Below are 24,514 nucleotides of genomic sequence, written 5' to 3' on the forward strand. Positions count from 1 at the left end.
AGCCGCATGGAGAGCTTCCTGTAAGAGGTATTTCTTAAGCATGGGCTTCAAGAGGGAATAGGAATTAGCCAGACAAGGGGTGACTGCCAAGAGGTAAGAAAGAAATTCCACATTTGAAAAGGATTCCACCAAGACCTCTGGCTGCGGCAGCTACAGTGGATTGCTTTGCTGAGAAAGTTCTCTTCTGCCTAGAAAATCTCACACAGGTTCACCTTCCCACGCAGAAGTTCACTCTTCCCCCCTCCGCTAGTCACATGCAAACACCCACCTGTTCACACTAATTTCTCTCTCTCACACACACACTCACACAACCCCACACTCACATACAGTTGATATTTGAACTCAGGCAGGTTAGAATTGAACCCCTTGTAAGGCTGAAACCATCTTTTGCCCCATCTTTGTGAGTTTGTGCCCAACTTTATCTGGTGATGACAGCAGAGTGTAATTTTAAATTCCTTTGGGAATGTGCAGCCTGGGCCATATCTTCCTGGCCCCCCAGACTGGGCTCCCACCCTCTTTCTGGTGTCTGTAAGTCATCCTTGGCCCTCTCCCTGCTTGCCACCAGACAGCCTTCATCTGTGATGTACGGTGAAGCCAATCACCCTCATTGCACCTCAGCTTCCTCATCTGTGACGTGGGGACCCACCTCATAGGGTTGCATGAGGATGAAATGAATGAAATACATGTAAAAGTGCTTCAAGCAATACTGGGCACACATCAGGTGCTCAACATATGCTCGTTGTGCTGTGATGAAGGCCCAAAACCCGTTAAAGGAGGACCTGTTCCCTCAGCCTGCTTCCCTGGCTGAGAAATGGGGACAAAAAACAGAGCATCGAAAAGACAGAAAAGGGTAAAGTAAATGCGGTCAAATGTCAAAACAGTTGGGAATCTGGGTGAAGGTATACAGGAATTCTTTGTGCTTTTCTTGCAACTTTTCTGGAAATCTGAAATCAAGTCAAAATAAAATTTGAAGAAAACAGAGCATTGTCTCACGAACCAAGAGAGATCATAAATGTGAAGTTTATCTCCTTTTTATCCCTCTTCAAGTTCCTGCTCAAGCTGTCCAAACTTCATCAGTGAAGCGCTGTGTCAGTAAGTCCTGTAGGAACAAAAATAAAGGGGAAAAAAAACAGTCTCTCTACCCAGGGGGTTCCCAAGTTTTGCCTCATATTAGGTAGGCTTACATTATGGCACAGTACCCTTATTGTTTCCAAGACTCCCAGGTTTTTCGTTTGTTTGTTTGTTTTTGTATGCTGTGTGGCGGGGTCACATTTATTTTTTTCATGTGAGTATCCCGTTATCACAGCACCATTTGTTGAATTTTTGTTTGACTGTTTGTTTTGTTTTGCTTTGTTTGTTTGTTTTTGGGAAGTGCATGGACCAGGAACCAAACCCGGGTCTCCTAAATGGCAGGTGAGAATTCTACCATTGAACTTCCCTTGCATTCCCCTTCCAGGTTTTTTTTAATTAATAGATTTTTAATTTTTAGAACAGTTTTAAAGTTTTAAAAATTGAGCAGATAGTACAGAGTTCCCATACACCCTTCTCCCCCAAACACAGATCTTGCATTAGTGTGACACATTTGTAAAAAGTAATAAAGCAATAATGATACATAATTGTTAATTAAAGTTTATCGTTTACTTTAGGGTTCACTCTTTGTGCTGTCAAGTTCTGACAAGTTTTGACAACTGTGAAATGATATCCACCATTACAAAATATTATACAGAATGGTTTCTCTATTCTAAAAATCCCCTGGGCTTCACCTCTTTCTTTTTCCCTCCCCGTGAACCCCTGACAACCACTCATCTTTTTTTACTGTCTCTATAGTTTTGCCTGTTCCAGAAGGTTATATAGTTGGAATCACACAGTATGTAGACTTTTCAGACTGGCTTCTTTCACTTGGCCTCCATGTACTTTTGTTTGATGAACAAATGAGCTTGATGGCTCATTTCTTTTTTATCCAGAAATAAGATTTCTTTTGTACAGTTGTACTTCAGTTTATTAATCCATTCTACCTGTTGAAGGACATCATAGCTGCTTCCACTTTTTGATGATTATGAATAAAGCTGCTATATGCAAGCTTACTGCTCAGTTGGGTGAGTACTAAGTAGGCAACTGCCGAATAGTTAAGACTATGCTTAGCTCTGTGAGAAACTTCCAAATTGTCTTCCAAAGTGCCTGTGCCATTTTGCATTCCCACCAGCCATGAAGGAGAGTTCCTGATGCTCCTGTCTCCATCAGCATTTGGTGGTGTCAGTGTTTTGGGATTTTAGGCATATTAATAGGTGTGTGTGGTATCTCGTTTTAATTTGCAATTTTCCAATGTCATATGAAATTGAACATCTTTTCATGTACTTATCTGGTAACAGCATATCTTCTTTGCAGTGGCATCTGTCCATTTTTAAATTGGATTGTTTGTTTTCTCATTGTTAAAATTTAAGAGTTCTTTGTGTCTTTTGGATACAAATCCTTTATGAGACATGTGCCTGGCAAATATTTTCTCCCCGTCTGTGGCTTGTTTTTTCATTCTCTGAACAGTGCCCTTCTCAGAAGAAGAGTTGTAAATTTTGATACTGTCCAACTTACTAATCTTTTCCCTAATAGACTGTGTCTTTAGTATTGTATCTAAAACTCATCATCAACCCAATGTCACCTAGATTTTTTCCTATGTTAACATCTAGTTTTATAGTTTTAACTTCTACATTTAAGTCTATGATCTAGATTGAGTTAATTTTTGTGAAAGGTGTAAGGTCTGTGTATAGATTCATTTCTTGGCATATGGATGTACAATTGTTCCAACATCGTTAGTTGAAAAAGACTATCCTCCTTTGTTCCTTTGTCAAAGATCAGCTGATATATTTGTGTGGGTCCATTTCTGGCTCCCTGTTCTGTTCCACTGATCTTTTTAATCTGTCCTTTCACCAATACCATGCATCTTGCTTGCTGTAGGTCCATGACTCTTGAAGTCAGACAGAGTCAGTCCTCTGACTTTGCTCTCTTTCAGTTTTGTATTGGCTGTTCTGCATAATTTGCCTTTCCCTATAAATGTTAGAGTCAGTTTGGGGATAATCCACAAAATAACTTGCTGTGACTTTGATTGAAATTGTGTTAACTCCATAGATTAATTTGGGAAGAACTGGTATCTTAACAATATTGAGTCTTATTAGCCATGAACATGGGGTATCTTTCCACTTATTTAGATCTTTGCTTTCTTTCATCACTATTTTATAGTTTTCCTCTTGTAGATCCTGTATATATTTTTGGTTAGATTTACACCTAGGTATTTTATTTTATTTGGTACTAGCATGAATAGTATTGTGCTTTTAATTTCAAATTCCAGTTTTTCATTGCTGGGGTACAGGAAAGCAATAGACTTTTGTATATTAACCTTGTATCCTGCAACCTTGCTGTAATTGTTTATTAGTTCCAGAAAGTTTTTTGTTGATTCTTTGGGATTATCTACAAAGACAATCATGTCATCTTCGAATAACACTGTTTTATTTCTTCCTTCCAAACCTGTGCACCCTTTATTTCATTTTCTAATCGTACTGCATTAGCTAGGACTTCCACTACAATGTTGAATAAAACTGGTGAGAGGGGGACATCCATGCTTTGTTCTTGATCGCAGGAGGAAAGAAAGCATCTAGTTTCTTACCAACTATGTTAGGTGTAAGTTTTTGTAGAAAATTTTTATCAAATTTTCAAAGTTCTGTCTATTCCTCATTTATTAAGAGTTTTAAATCATGAATGAGTATTAATATAGGAACTTCAGCTTTCTTTTGATTAGGTTAGCATGGTATATGTCTCTAACCCCTTTTTTAAATCTATCTGTGCTTTTATATTTAAAGTGAGTTTCTTATAGACAACATATGGTAAGTTCTTGTTTTCTATATATTCTGATAGTCTCTGCCATTTAATTGGCGTATATAGACCATTCACATTTAAAGTGAATACCTATAAAGTTGGGTTACTAGCCTCCATATTTGTGACTGTATCTTATTTGTTGCACTTGTTCATTGTTTCTTTTTTTTTTTCTTCTCCTGCTTTTCTACCTTCTCTGGTTTTAATTGAGCATTTTATATGATTTTCAATTTTCTCTCTTCTCTTATCATAGTGATTATACTTCTTTTTTGAAAAATTTTTAGTGGTTGCCCTAGATTTCGCGATATATACTTACAAGTAATATAATTCCACATACAGAAAGCACTGTACCACTTCATAGGTGGTACAGATACTGTGTAAAAGAGTATTTTCAGTTCCTCCCTCTGCCTCTTATAACATAGCTATCATTCATTTCATGTATCTATAAGGCATAATTATGCAAATACATTGTTGCTATTATTGTTCTGAACAGCTATCAGATTAATTAATAAGAAAAATGAAATATTTTATTTTATTTTCAGTTTTTTCTTCTCCAAAGCTCTTCCTTTCTTCATGATATCCATATTTCTGACCAGTATCACCTCTTTCTTCTTTCTCTTAGTTTAACATTTTTTTGCAAGGCATGTTTGCTGAAAGCAAATTCACACAGTTTTTGTCTAGAAAAGTATTTCTCCCTCTTTTCTTTTAAATTAGAGAAGTTATGAGTTTATAGAACAATCATGCATAAAATAGAGAATTCCCATATACATTGTTGCATTTATAACTTGTTGCATTGATGTAGTACATTTGTTTTAATTTATGAAAGCACATTTTTATTATTGCGGATTAGTCCATGGTTTAACTAAGGATTCACTGTATTGTGAAGTTCAATGTATTTTACAAATTTTTGTTCTAATACTATTTATACAGTCTAATATTCCCCCCTTTGAACCACATCCAAGTAAATAATTCAGTGCTGTTAATTATGTTCACAATGTTGTGGTACCATCACCACCATCCATTATGCATTACCAAAATTTTACATCATCCTAAATAGAAACACTGTCTATTTTAAGCCTTATCACCCTATTCCCTACACCTGCCCTGTTCCCTGGTAATCAAAATATTAGATTCTGACCCTATGAGTTTGCTTATTCCAATTATTTCATATGAGTGAAATCATATAACATTTGTTCTTTTGTGCCTGGCTTATTTTACTTAACAAGATGTCTTCAAGGTTCATCCATGTTGTCATATGTGTGAGAACTTCATTCCTTTTTCACAGCTGAATAATATTCTATTGTGTTTATACATTTTGTTTATCTGCTTATTGGTTGATGGACACTTGGATTGCTTCCATCTTTTGGCAATTGCAAACACAGTAATGCTACTAAGAACATTGGTGTGCAGACATCTATTCAAGTCTCTGCTTTCAATTATTTGGTGTATATACCTAGAGGTGGGATTGCCACCTTATATGATAAGTTTGTATTTAACTTTCTGAGGAACCACCAAACTGTCTTCCACAGCTGCTGCATCATTTTACATCCCCACCAGCAGTGAATGATGTACCTATTTCTCCACATCCACTTCAACACTTTTAATTCCCTGTTTTTTAAACAGTAGTCATCCTAGTGGGTGTGAAATGGTTGTGGTTTTGAGTTGCACTTCCCTAATGGTTAATGACGTTGAGCATGTTTTCTGTTGTTTTTTGGCCATTTTTATAATGTCTTTGGAGTAATGTTTATTCAAGTATTTTGCCTATTTTTAAATTAAGCTGTTTGTCTTTTTTTGTTGTTGTTGTTAGGTTGAAGGATTTCTTTATATATTCTAGATATTAAACCCTTATTGGTGTATGGTTGCCAGATATTTTCTCCCGTTGTGTGGGCTGTCAGTTTACTTTCATAACAAAGTGCTTTGATGGGCAAAAGTTTTTAATTTGTATGACATCCCATTTATCTGTTTTTCTTTCACTGCTTGTGCTTTGTTTGCAAAGTCTAAGAAACTATTGCCCAACACAAGGCCATAAAGATGCTTCCCTATGTTTTCTTCTAGGTGTTGGGATAGTTGTGACTCTTATATATCTAGGTCTCTGATCCATTTGGGGTTGATTTTTATATATGGTGTAATATAAGGGTCCAACATTATTCTTTGCACTGGAGATCCAGTTTTCCCAGCGCCATTTGTTGAAGAGATCATTCGTTCCCAATTGAGTGATCTTTGCGCCTTGCCAAAAAATCAATTGGTCAAATATATGAGGGTTGATATCTGAGCTCTCAGTTAGATTCCATTGGTCTATATGTCTGTCCTTATACCACGCTGTTTTGATTACTGTGGCTTTGTAATAAGTTATAAGATCAGGACGTGGGAGTTCTCCAACTTCATTCTTCTTTTTCAAGATGGCTTTGACTATTTGGGGCCCCTTACCTTTCCATATAAATTTGATAATTGGTTTTTCCATGTATGGAAAGAACATTGTCGGAATTTTCATTGGGATTGCGTTGAACCTGTAAACTGCTTTGGGTAAAATTGACATCTTAACAACATACAATTTTCCAATCTATGAATGCAAGTGTGTATTTTTTCTTTCATTCTGTTAATGTCATTGATTACATAAATTGATATTCCTATGTTAAATCACCCTCGCTTAACTGAAATAAATCCCACTTTGTCATGGTGTATTTTGCTGATGATTTTTGCATCTATCTTCATAAGAGATGTTAGTCTGTAATATTCTTTTCTTATAGTATTTTTATCTGGCTGTGGCTGAGGGTGATGATGGTCTTGAATGCATTAGGGAGTGTTCCCTCTTCAAGTTTTTGGAAAAATTTGAGCAGGATTGGTATTAATTCTTCCTGGAATGTCTGCAGAATTCACCTGTGAAGCCATCTTGTCCTGGGATTTTCTTTGTTGGTAGTTTGTTTTTTTGTTCCTGAATCAATTTCTTTTTTGGTTTGTCAAGATCTTCTATTTCTCCTGGAGCCAGTGAGGGTAGTTTGTGTGTTTCTAGGAATTTGCCCATTTCATCTATGTTATCTAGTTTGTTGGTGTACAGTTTTTCATAGTTTGCTCTTACAGTCCTTTTTATTTCAGCAGGGCTGTAAGTAATGTCCCCCTTTTCACTTGATTTTAGTCATTTATATCCTCTCTTTTTCTCTTCATCACTGTAGCTAAAGGTTTGTCAATGTTATTGTTTCTTTCAAAGAAGTAACTTTTAGTTTTGTTTATTCTCTATTTTTAAATTCTCTATTTAATATCTCCACTCTAATCTTTGTTGTTTCCTTGTTTTTGCTCATTTTAGGTTTAGATTGCTCTTCTTTTTCTTGTTCTTCCAGTTTGTAGGTTAGATTTCTGGTTTGAAATCTTTCTTCTTTTATTTTTTTTTGTATTTTTTTAATTGTCTTCTTTTTAAATGTAAGCATTAAGAGCTACATGTTTCCTTCACAGCACTCCCTTCGCTGCATCCCATAGGTTTTGGGTACGTTGTATTTTCATTGTCTTTCACCCCAAGCTATTTCCTAATTTTTCTTGTGATTTCCTCTTAAACCCATTGATCTTTTAAAAGAAAATTGTTCAATTTCTACATATTTGTGAATTTTCCATTTCTCTCTCTGTTATTAATTTCTAGCTTCATCCCATTTTAGTTGGAGAAGATACACTATATGATGTCAATACTATTTAATTTATTGCAACTTGTTTTGTGACCTAAGATATTTTCTATCCTGGAGAATGAGCCATGTGCACTGAAGAAGAATGTGTATTCTGTTGGGGTTGGGTATTCTGTATATGACTATTAGTATATTATTCTAGTTGGTTTAGGGGATCACTCAAGTCTTGTATTTCCTTATTCATCTTCTGTCTAGATGTTCCATTATTAAAAGAGTTGTATTAAAGTCTCCTGGTATTAATGCACAACTGTCAATTCCTCCCTCCAAATTTGTCAGCATTTACTTAACAAATTTTTGGACTCTGCTGTTGGGTGCATATATATTTATAATTATTTTATCTCCTTGTTGAATTGTCCCCTTTATCCATATATAATTGCCACCTTTGTCCCTCATAACAGGTCTTTTACTTAAAGTCTATTTTATTGATTTTAGTATAGCTACCTCATCTCTCTTTTGGTTATTACTTGCATGGTATATATTTTCCCCATTCTTTCACTTTCAAAGTACTAAAGTCTTTGAATTTATGGTGAGTCTCCTTTAGGTAACATATAGTTGGGTCATGCTTTTTAATCTGTTCTTCCAATCTCTGCCTTTTGACTGGAGAGTTTAATCCATTTACATTTAAAGTCACTGTTGATAAAGCAGGACTTTTTCCTGCCATTTTGCTATTTAAACTTTGTAACTTTTATGCCTTTTTTGTCCCTCAATTCTTATGTTAGTATTTATTAGATTTTTGTATTGTGCCATATTGAGTCACTTCTCATTTCTAACAGGATCCACTTTTCATAATATATGTGGTTACCTTGGGGTTATAATTGAACACACCTCATATATAACAATCATATTTGATTTGATACCAACTTTACTTCAATAGTATATACATACAGTGTTCCTATACCCCTTCATCTCATCATTTTTTGTACTTGTTACAAATTATGTCCTTGTACAATTTATGTCCAAAACCACAGAGTTATCATTACTTTTTATGCATTTGCATTTTAGCACCTGTAGGAAGTAAGAAGTGGAATTATATAAAAGTACATTAAATAATGTATTTATTTAATTTATAATCACCTAAATGACAGCATTTACTGGAGGTCTTTACTTTTTTTTATGATGCTTTGATCTACTGTCTAGTGTTCTTTTCTTTCAGTCTGAAGAATTCCCTTTAGCATTGCTTATAGAGAAGGCCTAGTGTTGGTCATTTCCCTCTGCTTTTGTTTATCTAGGAATGTCTTAATCTCACCTTCATTTCTCTAAGAAAGCCTTCACTGGGTATAAAATTCTAGGATGACAATTGTTTTCTTTCAGCCTCTAAGTATTTGAACCCACTCCATAGTTTCTGATGAGAAATAAGCACTTAATCTAATTGTGACTCCCTTGTACCTAACAGTTGCTTTCCTCTTGAAACTTTCAGAATTCTCTCGCTGTCCTTTGCATTTGACAACTTGGTCAGTGCAATGATCAACTATGGTGTACTTTCTTCAAGTTTATCCTGTTTGGTATTCTCTGGGTTTCTTGGATGCACGTATTTACATTTTTTTGCTAAGTTTTTTTGGTCATTATTTCTTTCAATATTCCTTCTGCCCCTTTCTCTGTTTCTTCTCCTTCTGAGACTCCCATAATGTATATATTGGTATACTTGATTATGTCTTAGACATGTATTAGGCTGTTTTCACTTTTTATAATTATTTTTTCTTTCTGCTCCTCACCTTATATCAATTGTCCTGTCTTCCAGTTCATTAATTCTTTCTTCTGCCAGCTCCAATCTGCTGTTGAAATCTTCCTGGGAAGTTTTCATTTCAGTTATTGTGATCTTCAGCTCCAATTCCAGTAGTTCTGTCTGTTCCTCTTTAAAATTTCTATATCTTTATTAAAATTCTCATATTGTGCATTTGTTATTTTCCCAATGTCCTTTAGTTCTTTCTCTGTATTTCCCTTCATCTCTTTGCATGTATTGAAGATCATTTTTTCAAGTCTTTGCCCATGTCCATAGTCTGGTCTTCATCATTGGCATTTTCTGGATTTTTATTCTCTTCCTTTAGATGAACTGTCATTTCTTATTTCTTTGTTTGTCTTGTAATCATTTGCTGCATACTGTAGGTTCTAATATTTTAAAGTATTAGCTCTGGGATTTATTCTCTGACATGTTTGAGATTTATTCCCTCATCTGGTTTCTTGAGTTTGTAACCAGCTGGTGATATGACAGAGATTTTTTTTTTTTTTGAGCACTAGCCTCCCATGAAGAAGGTATGCCCAAGGCATATGAAAAGTGCAGGGACCTCTTTTCTGAGCCTGTGTCTTATCCCGGGCTTTTGCTTGCTAGTGGCTTAGGAGCTCCCTGTTTACCTTGAGTTTGAATGCCCCATCCATCCTGTCACATGCCAGGAGACAGACCTTCTCCCTCTCCCAGGTGTTTCACTGGGGGACTTAAAACAGGTAAACCTTTCCTCTAGGCTGTGTGCCTCAAGTGTTTCTTACACTGTTTTTATTGTTTCAAGCTGCTTTTGCCTGGAGGCCAAATTCTCAGGGGTGGAGGGAACATACAGGAGAAGAATTTCCCAAATCTCAGAAGAGTTTCTGAGCTGAAACATGACTAGGGGCCCACAATGGGAGTGCTGGCAGGCTCCAAACTGCCCTGGAGAGGGGATGAGGAAAGATGCCAGGAGCTTCTTCCATGGCTCTCCAAAGCTGCACTATCTTTACCTTCCCAGCAAATGTAGCCCTTCAGCTGTTCTCCAGAGCTCTCAGAAAGCATACCACCTTTACGTCTCTCTACTGCCTTTGTCCAGGGCAGTTTGGAGCAATGGCTGCTGTCAGAGCTAGACCCTTAGCAATCTGAAGTAGGTAATCAAAAGCCGTGATCAGTCTCTGCCCATGACTACCCTGGATTTTGGCAAGTGGATTTTTTTTCTACAGGAAACATTCATTGTTTATTCACATGAATAAAAAAGAGAAGACTTATATTGTGCTCAAACTATACCCTTAAAAATACCATTTTATTTATATTCATGTTTGAGAAAAATGGTTGTATTATCATGTTTATATACATATCAACATTGGAAACAGAGTTACAATAGCAGATCACATCTAAATTTTATAGCGCAAACAAATATTAAAACACTGATTGGCTATAGTTACTAGATTTGGGGGGGGGGGACCCCTTAGTTATAATTTGCATTTTAGGTAAAGAGCAGCAACCTCTGAGAATAATTAAATAATTAGTAATCTTAGACTAAACTGCAAAATAATATATATATATATATATATACAGGAAAGTTAGCGATTGTACTGACTTTGTTATTTTTGCTAAGCTATTTTATCTTTCTTACATTCAATGCAAAGAAATAAAACTTAATACGAAGAAAAATATGTCCTCATTATTATTCACAATAAAAAGGGTCTGTTTCACTCTGAAGTCCTGGAAGTATTATACAATAAAGGGCACTTAATGGTTCAAGTGGGCCAATGTACCACTTTGATTCTGATCCACTGAAGAGAATCTTATACTTGGTGACTGAACTAACTCCATGGGAGCTGAGATAGCCTGAACCATTTCTGTAGTGTACTCAGATCTTACTAAATAAGAACCGACCCTGCACAAGGAAATATAACAATCTGTACAGAAATTATGACTATATGCTCTTTCTTAGTATAAGGCAGAAAAGGGGCCCTTTGTTGAGCACATGGATACAAGTATTACCGTGGTCTAAAGGTTGCTGAATTGATATTGTGTCTGGTGCAGTGAAGTTAAGGTACATATTGAATCCACTGTCAGATTAAGAAACTTCCAAAACTTGACTCAGTTCTTCAAATAATAAAGCAAGTTCCTTTTCTACACTGACCGTTGGTCCTGTGTTGGCATGGCTGCTGGCTATGAAACTCACCACCAAAGGTAAATGATTAAATAGAACCACCTGGTAGATGTTACAGTGACAGATAATACTTTTCTTTTTTTTTTTGAAAGCCCAAGTTTGCTTCCTTGGTTTGTTGCAAGGGCAAAAGTAGATAAGAACCAGGTCTTAAAGCATGCTCCGAGGCATTATCACTGGGCACTTTAATAACAGGTACTCCATCTCTGTCTGACACAGTAATAGCATGAAGTCCTTCAAAACGTGGCAATTTTTTATGCAGGAACTGTTTCAGGTCATCCGCCATGACAAATCCCTTTCTCCTGCAGGATCAATCTCCACGCCTGAATTTCTGCTTTGGGGTCTGCTCAGGTTCCACCTGCTGTCACTTCAGGAGCACATCAAAGACCTTTATGTCCCTTTCCGGCACCAGCAAGGATGCCAGAGGACAGACCCCACTGCTGCCTGCCCCTTGGGTGGGGTCTGGACGACAGTAGCCACTCGGTGCAGCCTCTCCCTCCTGCTCTTCCCTGAATGCTGCACAGTGTGCTACTAGACTCGAGAGTTTGGGAGTTTCAAAATAGTTGATTCAGACCATTTCTGGCTGTTGTTCTGGTGGAGGGACTGATTCCAGGATCTTTCTACTCCACCGTCTTCCCACAATCTCTCCTTCACTTTTTTTTTTTAATTGTGAAAAATAGCATATATACAAAAAAAGCAATAAATTTCAAAGCACATCATAACAATTAGTTATAGAACAGATTTCAGAGTTATAGGTATGGGTTACAGTTTCACAATTTTAGGTTTTTCCTTTTGGCTGCTCCTTCACTTTTTTTTTTTTTTTTTTTCTTTTACATGGGCAAGCACTGGGAAACGAACCCAGGTTTCCAGCGTGGCAGGCGAGAATTCTCCCACTGAGCCATGACTGTACCACCCTGGTCTCCTTCACTTTTGAAAGATAATTATACTGCATATAAAATTCTAGGTTGGTGTTTTTTCCTTTCAACATTTTAAATATTTCAATCTACTCTATTCTTGCTTGCATGATTTCTGACAAGAAGTCTGATGTAATTATTATCTTTGCTTCTTTATAGATAGAAGTTTCCTTTCAAGATTTTCTCTTTGGCTTTGGTTTTCTGCAGTTTGAATATAATATGCTGATGTATGTACCCTAGAAAAGCCATGTTTTAATCCCAATCCCATTTTGTAAAGGCAGCTGTTTCTTCTAGTCCCTATTCAGTACTGTATGTTTGAAACTGTAATTAGATCATCTCCCCGGAGATGTGATTTAATCATGAGTGGTTGTTAAACTGGATTAGGTGGAGGCGTGTCTCCACCCATTTGGGTGGGTCTTGATTCGTTTACTGGAATCCTATAAAAGAGGAAACATTTTGGAGAAGAGGAGATTCTGAGAGAGCAGAGAATGACATACCACAAGAAGCAGACAGTCTACCAGCCAGCTGGAGATGAAGAAGGGAAACGCTTCCCCGGGAGCTTTATGAAATAGGAAACCAGGAGAGAAAGCTAGCAGATGATGCGGTGTTCGCCATGTGCCTTTCCAGATGAGAGAGAAACACTGACTGTGTTCACCATGTCCCTTCTCACTTGAGAGAGAAACCCTGAACTTCATTAGCCTTCTTGAACCAAGGTATCTTTCCCTGGATGCCTCTGATTGGACATTTCTATAGACTCACTTTAACTGGGACTTTTTTTGGCCTTAGAACTGTAAACTAGCAACTCATTAAATTCCCCTTTTAAAAAGCCATTCTCTTCCTGGCATATTGCATTCCAGCAGCTAGCAAATTAGAACATATGCCTCGGTGTAGATTTTTTGTCTTTATCTTGCTTGGTGGTCTCTGAGCTTCCTGGATTTGTGGTTTGGTATCTGTTACTAATTTTGGGAAATTCTCAACCATTGTATGACTTCAAATATTTCTTCCCTTCCTTCCTTTCTTCTCCTTTTGATATTCTAATTATGCATTAGTTGCACCTTTCATAATTGTCCCATAGTTCCTGGATATTCTGTTATATTATTTTAGTTTTTTTTTTACATTCTTTTTTCTGTTTGCATTTTAGTTTGGGGAGTTTCTAATCACATATCTTAAAGCTCACTGATTCTTCCCCAGCCATGCCCAAGTCTAGTGATGATCCATCAAAGGCATTCTTTATTTCCATTAAAATGCTTTTGATTTCTAGTATTTCCTCTTGACTCTTTCATAGTTTCCATCTCTCTCTTACATTACCCATCTGTTCTTGCATTTTTGTCTACTTCTTTCCATGACAGCCCTTATACATTAAATATAAACATTATAAATTCTCTATTTGATAATTATAAAATTTGCATCATATCTGAGTCTTGCTTTGGTGCTTGCTACTGACTCTACTGGCTTCTGTTCGCAGAGAACTGATCTTGGCTGCAATTATCTGTATTTGCCTTTCTCTCTTGATTTCAGGATGGCAGTTTGCTCGGTGACCTTATTCATTGATTTTAAGTTGATTCCATTTTTTTTCATTTTGCAAGAATTGGACTGATGACTTCCAACTCCACATACTAAAGCTGAAGCCAAAAGCCCTATTTTCCAGTTTTAACACTAACCTGTCTTAGTTTGTTTCCGAGGAAAAAAGAGCATGAAACTAGGATTCTAGTACAGGCAGCTTATTTGGCTGGTGATCCCAGGAAACGGTGGCAGATGTGGGGGGTGGGTAGACAGATTCAGAAGGAAAGAATTAATACAGGGTCCTTTCAGGCAGGTTGCCACAGTAGGCAACTGGGGCTCAACTCTGCCAGGGAACTCTAGGAGACAGTGGAGAACATGCACTTTACTGAGAGAGAAGGAGCTGGGGTATTTATACAGGTATAGACCTGTCATTGTCAGCTGAGGGCTGCTGGGGTTGGAGGTGGTTAACTTCCCAGCACTTCCAGACAGGCCATTTGGGATGAAGAGTGTGAGCAGAGAGCAGCCCAGAGAAAAATCCCCCAGGCAAAGAGGTGCATATGCTGGAAGATGGAAATCAAGCACGATCATGGAAATGGAGAGACTGATGGGATATGGACAGGGAACTAATAACAATACTGTCCAAAAAGTGAGGTATCACTTCCCTTTTGAGCAAAACCCACTCTGATATAACTTTCAGAAACTGAAGAGCGAGAGAGAGGAATTTTTCAAATATGTTTTCAACCATTTCCCTTAACTCTCTGTACAAAACAATGTTTTACAATCCTCTGTATATCCAATTCTCTGCCAATGGTGGATGCAGCAAATATAGTTAACCACTGTGGTGGTTTCAGAACATGTCCAATCCTTTGACACTCCTTGTAAAAAAGCAGAATCTAAGTCCCCTCTCCTACACTGTGGGCTGGTTTCACTTCTAATGAAGACAATGGATAGAAATGACGTTATGACTCCCAAGGCTAGGTTCAGAAAGGGATGCAGCTGCCAGCTGGCTTTCACGCTCTCTCTTACAACTCACACCTGGGGATCACTGAGTTGACGTGTGAGAATCCTGGCTACCTTAAAGCCACCAGGCTGAAGGAGCATGTGGAGAAACCACATGGAGACAGAGAAGACCGAGTAGCCCCAGCTGTTTGAGACGTCCCAGCCCAGCTGTCAGAGATGTAAGCGAGTGAGAATTCAGATAATTTCAACTTCCAGCTTTGGAATTATTGCAGCTGACATCAAGGGGAACAGAGATCAGCCTCACCAAGCCCTGATTAAATGATGATGATGATGAGATATGACAGTGGTGATGATGATGGTGGTGGTGATTGTGGTGATGATGATGATGAAGATGATGATGATGAAGATGGCAGTGAAGATGATGATGGTGGTAACAGCAATGGTGATGATAATGGGATGATAACAGCTAATACTTAGCGCTTCTTATGTGCTTGACCTTATTCTATAAACTTTTCATATATTAATAAACTCAGGTAATCATTACAACAACCCCATGCAGTAGGTGATGTTATTAGCCCCATTTTATAGATGAGGAAGCAAGCACAGAGAGGGCAAGTCATTTGCTCAAGATCACACAGCTGGTGAGAGCTGAGTGAGCATATTCTCAGGAGATAGAAACTTCTCCCAGGAAACTAACAGACATTATTACACATTCACTTTGCGTGTTGTAATATGTATGATTTGCCATCTGGGTGGGGTATTCCCAGCTTAGTGCTTCTGGCTGAAGGACAAGAGATAATACCTCCTGCTTGCTTATCTCACTGGTTTCTTGGAAGAAAGGAAAGAAGCCATGAATCATACGGGTCTCAGGTTTTGCCCTCATCCAGGCCAGCACCCTCAGCTGCCAGAGTTCACAGAGGTGAAACTGTAACTCTTGGTTAAGATCCTTCTATGGTTCCCCATTGATTAAAAGTTAAAGCAGGATTTCTCAGCCTTGGCACTGTCAACATTTTAAACTGGATAATTCTTTGTGGGCTTTCCTGTACATAACAGGAAAATAGAATGTTAGTGACCTACCTGGCCTCTACCCACTACATATCAGAAGTATTCTTCCAGTTATGACAACCAAAATGTCTATAGGCTTACCAAATGTGTCCTGGGGGACAAATCACTGCCTTCTTCCACTGTTGAGAACTACTGGGTTAAAGGAAACAGGCTTCAGACCTATAAAAGGCAATTTTTAAAACTTTTAAATTTGAAATACATTCAAACTTATAGCACAGTTACAAAAATAATGCAAGCCCTTTATAGAAAACTCCGACATATCCCTGCCCATGCTGCAGCTACCCAGATCCTGCAATTTTAACTTTTTTTTTATCAACCCCTCCCTCTCTCTCCTCTCCCCTTCTTTCCCTCCCTCCTGTCTATCTACCTAGCAACCTATCTGTTTTAGTTTCCTGTCTGCTAAAAGAAATACTATGCAGTGGGTTAGCTAAAACATGAGAATTTATTGACTCATATTCATTAAATTGAGTGGACCCACCCATACATGTGGACAGGGTGAGCTTGTCCTGGAGGCAGGGGGTAAGTTTAGGAAGAGATTTGGTGCCTAAGGCCTCAGAGAGAGAGAGAGAGAGAGAGAGAGAGAGAGCACATTCCGTGGGGTTTGGAGGAGTCTGGCGATCATCCCACCGTTCTGAGGGCTTGAGCGTGTGCCCCAGAGATGGCAGAGAGCCGGGGCGCTGCCCCAATGTTTGCAGAGGGTGGCGTCAAGAAAAAGGTGGCCCCAATGAGCCCCAGTCTTGCAACCCTCACCTCCACAATTGGAGAGAGCAAGGCCTCTCCTGCATAGGCCCTTGGAAAGGGTGGGACTGCTGCTTTCTAAAGCCCTGAGGATGAATGACTCTCAGATTTTGAATTCCAATGGAGTTTGCCCTACAGGTTTTCAGAACTGTTTGGGTCCAGTGACCCCTGTTTACCTTTCAATTTCTTCATATGGTAATGGAAACATGTATCCTCCTTCGTATATTGGCAGCAGATAACTTGTGATTTTCACAGGTCCAGAGCTAGGAGAATTTTTTTGCCTTAGGATGACCATGTTGTAACTGACTTTGATGAGATTTTTTTACTGTTTTTTTTGCTTTGCTATGTATTTGTATTGTTGCTAAAACGGTTTAAGACCTTTGTGATATTGTGATGGCGTGAATATACTTTGTATATGGAAAGAACATGTTGTTTTGGGGTCCAGAGGGTGGGATGTGCCAGTTTTAAACCATTATGTATCCCAGAAAAGCCATGTTTTAATCCTGATCCAATACAAACAACAGGCCAGAGCTATTGTTTAGGGTAGGAAACTTTGATTGGATTGTTTCCATGGAGAAATGACACACCCAGTTGTGGGTGTGACCTTTTGGTTAGATTATTTACATGGAGATGTGACTCCACCCATTCAAGGAGGGTCTTGATTAGTTTTACACAGTTCTCTACAAGGGGAGACATTTTGGAGAAACCTCAGATGCAGATGCTTGGAGAACAGTTGCTTCAGAGCTGTCAGAGACAGGGACGTTTGGAGATGCTTGGAATGCCAATAGAGAGAACAGATGCTTAGACATGGGCAGAGCCCAGCAGAGGTTACATGTGCTTTCTCATGAGATGCTAAGCAAGCCAGAACCTGGAGAGAACACAAGGGAAGCCAAGAGAGAAACCCAGCCCTGGAGAAACCAAATGACGAACCCCTACAGAAAACAGAGACTGAAAGCAACAGAGCCCAGGAGCAAGGGACTAGCAGATGTCAACCATGTGTCTTCCCAGCTGACAGAGGTATTACAAATGGCATCAGACTTTCTGAGTGATGGTCACCTCTTGTGGGTGCCTTAATTTGGACATTTTCATGGCCCTAGAACTGTTAACTTGCAAGGTAATAAATTCACTTTGTGCTGGTTTGAAAGGAAGTATGCGCCCTAGAAAAGCCATGTTTTAATCAAAATCCCATTTCATAAAAGTAGAATAAGCCCTGTTCAATACTGTATGTTTGAAACTGTAATCAGATCATCTCCCTGGATGATGTGATTTAGTCAAGAGTGGTTGTTAAACTGGATTAGGTGATGACATGTATCCACCCATTTGGGTGGGTCTTGATTGGTTTATTGGAGTCCTATAAAAGAGGAAACATTTTGAAGAATGGGAGATTCAGAGAGAGCAGAGCAGAATGACATAACCACGAGAAGCAGAGTCCACCAGCCAGTGACCTTTGGAGATGAAGAAGTAAAATGTCTCCTGGGGAGCTTCATGAAACAGGAAGCCAGGAGAAGAAGCTAGCAGATGATGCTGTGTTTGTCATGTGCCCCTCCAGATGAGAAAGGAACCCTGACTGTGTTCACCATGTGCCTTTCTAGTTGAGAGAGAAACTTTGACTGTGTTCCCCACATGCCTTCTCACTTGAGAGAGAAACCCTGAACTTCATCAGCCTTCTTGAACCAAAGTATCTTTCCCTGGATGCTTTAGGTTGGACATTCTACAGATTTGCCTTAATTGGGACATTTTCTCAGCCTTAGAACTGTAAATTAGCAACTTATTAAATTCCCCTTTTTAAAAACCATTCCATTTCTGGTATATTACATTCCAGCAGCTAGCAAACTAGAACACTCTTTTAAAAAGCCATTCCATTTCTGGCATATTGCATTCCAGCAGCATTTACCAAACTAATACAGTGACCCACAGTTTCTTCAGGGTTTGCTCCCTTTTCTCCATTCTTTCTTCTTTCTGCTCCTCAGATGGAATAATTTCAGTTGTTTTATCTTCATGTGCACTTATTCTTTCTTCTGCCAGCTACAATCTGCTGTTAAACTCTTCTAGGAAATTTTAAATTTCTGTCACTGTGCTCTCCAGTTCTGTTTTGTTCTTTTTCATACTTTGCGTCTCTTTTGATATTCTATGTTCACTTATCATTTTCCTGATATCCTACGGTGCTTTGTCCATGTTTTCCTTTAACTCTCTCAGCATATTTAGGACCTTTTTTTTTTTTTTAAGTCTTTGTCTGGTATGTCCCAAGTCTGGTCCTCCTCATAGATGGTTTCTAATGTTTTAATCTCCTTTGCCTGGGCCATGACTTCCTGTTTCTTTGTATGTTTTGTAATCTTTTGTTGAAACCTGTACATTTTTCTTTTCGTTTCTTAATTTTTATTTTCATGTTTATATTTTAATATGTTATTGCCAAAATTTAGACTCTGTGTCGTCTATTCCTTAAGCTTGTATCCAGCTAATATTATGATGGAATTTTGTGTGAATGCCAGGAGCTAACAACAACAAAAAAAGACGGAAGAAAAGAAACACCTTTCCCAGTCTTTGAGGATTAATCAGTGCAAATTTTCTCCTTCAGGGCTAATCCATATAACGAATTGTATGAGAATAGCTCCAGCCCAATGCATATGGGCTCATCCTTTCTGGCATGCATCTTGCCTGGGGCATACAATTGTGGCCCTAGGAATTCCCCTGTTTACATGGTTACAAATGTTCCCTTTTCCCTAGGAAACAGCTTTTCTTTAATGGTCCTGGTCACTGCACTCTATGTCCTAAAGTCAGCAATCCCTTGCCCCAGGCAGCCACTTGACTGCTTTCTCACAGCATTCTGTAGGAAAGCCCTGCAAGTCACCTTCTACATGCAGGACAAGTTCTGGGGTGGCAAGACCCTTAAGGCCACCACCAGACAGAATGGGCCAGACATACATGCTACTCCCAAGGGCCATGCTACTCCCTCCAGGTCCAGGACCAGGGAATCTGAATGCTCTTTAAATCCTCATTTCAGTATTGCTGGGTGAGATCTTGTTGATTGTTTCCATGGATATATGACCCTCCCAATTGTGGGTGATAATTTTTAATTAGATAGTTTCCATGAAGATGTGTCTCCATCCATTCAAGATGGGATTGCTTACTGGAGCCCTTTAAGAGGGAACCATTTTGGAAAAACCTTAGTGTAGATTGAGCCCACACATCCAGTGATCATTGGAAGTGCAGAAGAAAAATGCCCCCAGGGGAAGCCTTTTGAAATGAGAAGAGAAAGCTAGCAGAAGTCACCATGTGCCTTTCCAGCTGATAGACACCTTCTGGATCCATCAGCCTTTCTTGAATCAAGGTATCTTTCCCAGGATGCCTTAGTTTGGACATTTTCATGGCCTTAAAACTGTAAACTTGCATCTTATTATTAATTCTGTTTTTAAAAGCCATACCATTTCTGGTATATTGCATTCCAGCTGCTTTTACAAACTAAAACACCAGTGAAAACAGATTCTACCGCTTTCAGGTTGCATTTTTTCTTGATTTGGCACTTGCCCTGTTATTGAAATTCTTTGAACTATTTTCCGGAGCTCTGAAAAAATGCTTTTGCCAGTTCTCATTGGTTGTCAAAGCTTCTGTGAGGGGATGGAACCTGAAGCATCTTACCCTGCCAACTTGATTGGGGAAAGGCCTATAAAATGCAATTTGACCACAGGTGATTCAGCAGATTTTCCCATCAGCAGTGGACTACCCAAAGATAGAGACCCTGTCTTATTCATCTCATTTATTTTCCCCCACAGTTGATCTGTAGCTCATAGAAATGAGGAATCAAGAAATAGTTGTTGAATTGAACACAATCTGTGATCAGGGACGAGACTATAGTATAAGCAGAAAGCATGGGGAGCATGAAGGAGGGAGTCCTCTGAAATGGGTCCTGGACAGCATCTCTGATGTGGAGGAAGCTGCAATTAAAGGTAAATTAACATTCCAGTAGAAACAGAAAGGAAGATCTGAGGAAGAAAGAGCAGCCTGAGTGTGGTGGTTTGGAATTATGTGCCCCAGAAAAATATGGTCTTAATCTATCCATTCCAGTGGGTGAACTCATTGTTAATAGGAATTTTTAAAAGATATTATTTTTAGTAAAGGGGTGACCAACTGAATCAGTTTGGGCTTTAATTCAGATTTCTAGAGTCCTTTATAAGCAACATGAAATTCAGATATAAAGGGGGAAAAGCCAAGGGAAATCAACAGAACTCAAAAGAGAAAGGAGAAGATGCCACCATATGCATTACCAGGTGACAGAAAAGCCAAGGACCAAGGCTTGCTGGCAATCAACCCCAGAAGACTACAGTTTTCTGTGAAAAAGCACTGACTTGCTGACCCCTCAATTTTGAACTTCTCCTAGCCTCTAAGCCATGAGTCAATAAGTTCTTATTGTTTTTTTAAGCCAGCTATTGTATGGTATTTGTTTTAGGTGGGAAAGTAAAACAATGAGTAAAGGTATTTGTATTAGTCAGAGTCCTCTAGAGAAACAGAACAGGAGATATCTGTAAATCTGAGATTTACAAGGGTGTCTCATGCAACTGTGGGGATGGAAGAGTCCAAAATCCATAAGGCAGGCTGTGAAGCTGGCAGCTCCAATGGACAGTCTGGACAAACTCCACAGGAGAGGCTCACCAGCCTAGCAAGCAGTGAAAAAGTCTCTCTTCTCCTTTAATAGCCTCCAAGCTGACTGGATTATCTCATTTGTGGGAGATGTGCCCTTAGTTGATTGCAGATGTAATCAGCCACAGCTGCAATCAACTGACTGATGATTTAATAAACCAGCCTTCTGATTTATCAACCAGCCACAAAATATCCTTGTAGCAACAGTCAGGCCAGTGCTTGCCTTACCAGACAACTGGGCATTACCTAACCAAGCTGACACCAGAATTTACCCATCACAGCATCGTTTTAGTTTGTTACGATGCCAAAATGCAATATACCAGAAATGGAATGGCTTTTAAAAAGGGAATTTGTTAAGTTGCAAGTTTACAGCTTTAAGGCCATGAAGATTTACAAATTAAGGCACCAACAAGAAGTTACCTTCATTCAAGATAGGCTGATGCTGTCCAGAACCCATCTGTCAGCTGGGAAGTCACCTGGCTGGGTCCGCCGGGATCTTTGGTTTCTGTCCACCTCTCTCAGCTGGGAGGGCACATGCAGAGGTCTGCTAGCTTTCTTTCCTCATTTCATAAGGCTTCCCCAGGGGCATTTTCCTTCTGCATCTCCAAACACACTCTGGTTGTTTGGGCTCTGATGGCTCTAAAAAGCCTTTTCCAAAATGATTCTCTCTTAAAGGGCTCCAGTAGGCAATCCCACCTTGAATGGGTGGAGACACCTCTCCATGGAAACCATTTAATCAAAAGTTACCACCCACAATTGGATGGATCACATCTCCATGGAAACAATAAAAAAGATCCCACCCAGCAATACTGAATAAAAATTAAAGAGCGTGGCTTTTCTGGGGTACATGGCAATTTCAAACTGGCACAGGTTGGGGAGTGCCAGGAGTGGTGTCAGAAATGCAGGGCGGGCCGCGGTGGCTCAGCGGGCAAAGTGCTTGCCTGCTATGCCGGAGGACCTCGGTTCGATTCCCGGCCCCAGCCCATGTAACAAAAAACGGAAAAACAAAATACAATAAAACAAGAAAATGTTTAAAGATGTTTCCCTTTCTTCCTTCCTTCCTTCCTTCTATCCTTCCTTCCTTCTCTCTGTCTTTAAAAAAAAAAAAAAAAAAAAAAAAAAAAAAAAAAAAAAGAAATGCAAATCAGGGTCATTTTACAAAAGGTCTTAAACAATAGCCTTCAGGGGATGTGGAACCACTGAGGACCCCAAATCCAGGTAGGAGAGCGTCAAGCTTACATTTTAGAAAAATCTTTCTGGCAATGGTGTGGATGGTAAACTGGAGGGAGACACAGCTGAAGAGTGCTGGAGGGGCGTTAGCAATAATCCAAGTGAGATCTGATTTCATGGTAGATAATTACAATCATTTCCAAGAATATAAAGGCAAATATAAATGTCTTGCCCATTATAAGTGATTAATAAATGTTAATTTCTTCTCCTTCAGCTCTGCACCATTCTTCACACCGCTCCTGGACAGGCTATACCCTTCCTCCTTTTCTCAGCCTGCTGAGACCACCCTCCTCCTTCAAGGCCTGTCACCTCCTAAACGAAAACCCGAAGACTAAAGCCAAGAGATAGAGATGATAGGGATAGATAGAGACAGAGCTAGAGAGATAAGAGTGTAGAACTAGCAACTCTGAGCTCCTGACTCCAGCCAAGGCCTGGAGCCTGAACTTTTTGGTTATTTCCTCTAAGCAGTTTGCTGGATTTTTTTTAAAAAACGTTTTATTCTAGTTACATTTATACAACTCAAATGTTCCCATTTTCAAGTGTACAATTCAGTGGTATTAATTCCATTCACAGTATTGCACTACCATCACAACATTCATTCCTCAAGTGTTTTTATCACCTCATTCATCTAAAATATTGCAGTGCTGAACTCAATGTTCAATCTGGGGCAAGATAAATATTTATGCTGGTCAGTCTGCAAAGGAAAGGACTTGGAATGCACTTCAGCAAAGCTGCCAACAGGCCAGCTCTCCTGTCCAGAAGAAGGCAGTACAGTGCCAGATTCCACAAACAAGCGACAAGTCAATATGTACACATCCTCAGACTACATTTTCTAGATGGAGTAGCCTCCTGGTTCCAGACTTTACTGGAGTCTTCTTGAGGCCTCTGGCCATAAACGCTGCCCATCATTGGGATATATACTCTGTTGGCTCTTTGGTGCCGCCCATGTCTTAAGACGTTAATTTGGTTTATCACAGTTTGAGTTTTCTCCTTTATCCTTGGTTCAGGACTCTTGCACCTGCCTCTTGGGAAACATCCTAGCTCCAAACTGGACTCAGCCCTGTGGCCTTCATTTATTAGAAACTTACTGAAAGTTTTTTTCTTTTTTTGCCAGGACTATTTCATTTGTTTCATTTAATCTTCAAACAACCCTGCATATTCCCATTGACAGATGAGGAAATTGAGGCTCAGAGAGATTAAGTAGTGTGCCCAAGGTCTGACAGTTAGCCATTGGTAAAGCTATTGCCACACTCCAGAGCTGCCAACTCCACAGCCCATGCGCTTAGCCACTCTGCTGTACCTTCTCCCTGCGATTTCAATCCCGGGCAGCACCCTTGGGCTTCCTTGCCTTGTGGGGCAGGACTCAGACCAAAATAAGCCAATGCCATAGTGGTTGATTAGTGCACTGACTGATTATCCCACTGGCGCAGCCCCTGTAAATACATCACCCATATCCCCTGGGCATGGCTCTCCTTAGGCTCACTGAGGACAGTGGCCAACTCTGCCCCAGGCTGTCTTGGGCCAGAGGAGCTGCTTGGCCTGTGTCCCAGGTATATCATGAGCAGTTCCCAGCCAATCTGTAGATAAATACCCACAGGTTTCCTCACTTCGCAGGGCACTGCTTTACACAGTCCCCAGAGGTCCACAGAGAGCCCGGGCCTCAATCTGCTCAATTAACACACCCTGTCAGGGCTTCCTTCCCTTCCCCTTTGCACTTCCCCACTGCCTCACTGGCATTCTGGGGTCACAGCCTAATAAACACTTGCCCTTGAATTCATGTCTAGGATCAGCTTCTGGGGAACATCTAACCAGTCGGCTCCTTTACATCCTTGACAGTCTTTTCAGGCCATGTCAAGGCTCCACCCCTGGGTGATTCAGGGCTGGCCAATCAGAACACACAATCCCCTTGGCCTTTGTGATTGGATCAGAGATGGTCATGTGACCCAATCAGAGCCAATGAGGATCCTGAGACTTTTCTGGGTTGTTGAGCTGGAAAGACAGGTGTCCTCCCATGGCCTGCATCCCATGTGCCACCATGAGGGTGTTTTCTTATAAGCATTTTCTAAAG

The 24,514-nt window shown here is 39.5% G+C and overlaps 1 long non-coding RNA gene and 1 pseudogene across 1 annotated transcript; both read right to left on the bottom strand.

The window, feature by feature from the left end:
• Nucleotides 1–891: 891 nt before the first annotated feature.
• LOC143666570 (uncharacterized) lies at nucleotides 892–24,307 on the bottom strand. Its single transcript, XR_013167683.1, has 3 exons — nucleotides 24,213–24,307; nucleotides 15,925–16,002; nucleotides 892–1,099 (listed from the first exon to the last, which is right to left on the bottom strand). It is a non-coding gene; the product is annotated as an uncharacterized LOC143666570 (long non-coding RNA).
• Nucleotides 11,309–11,687, bottom strand: LOC143666569 (ragulator complex protein LAMTOR3 pseudogene; annotated as a pseudogene).
• Nucleotides 24,308–24,514: the final 207 nt, after the last annotated feature.

This window comes from Tamandua tetradactyla, chromosome 23, assembly GCF_023851605.1.
Source record: "Tamandua tetradactyla isolate mTamTet1 chromosome 23, mTamTet1.pri, whole genome shotgun sequence".
Lineage (NCBI taxonomy): Eukaryota > Metazoa > Chordata > Mammalia > Pilosa > Myrmecophagidae > Tamandua > Tamandua tetradactyla.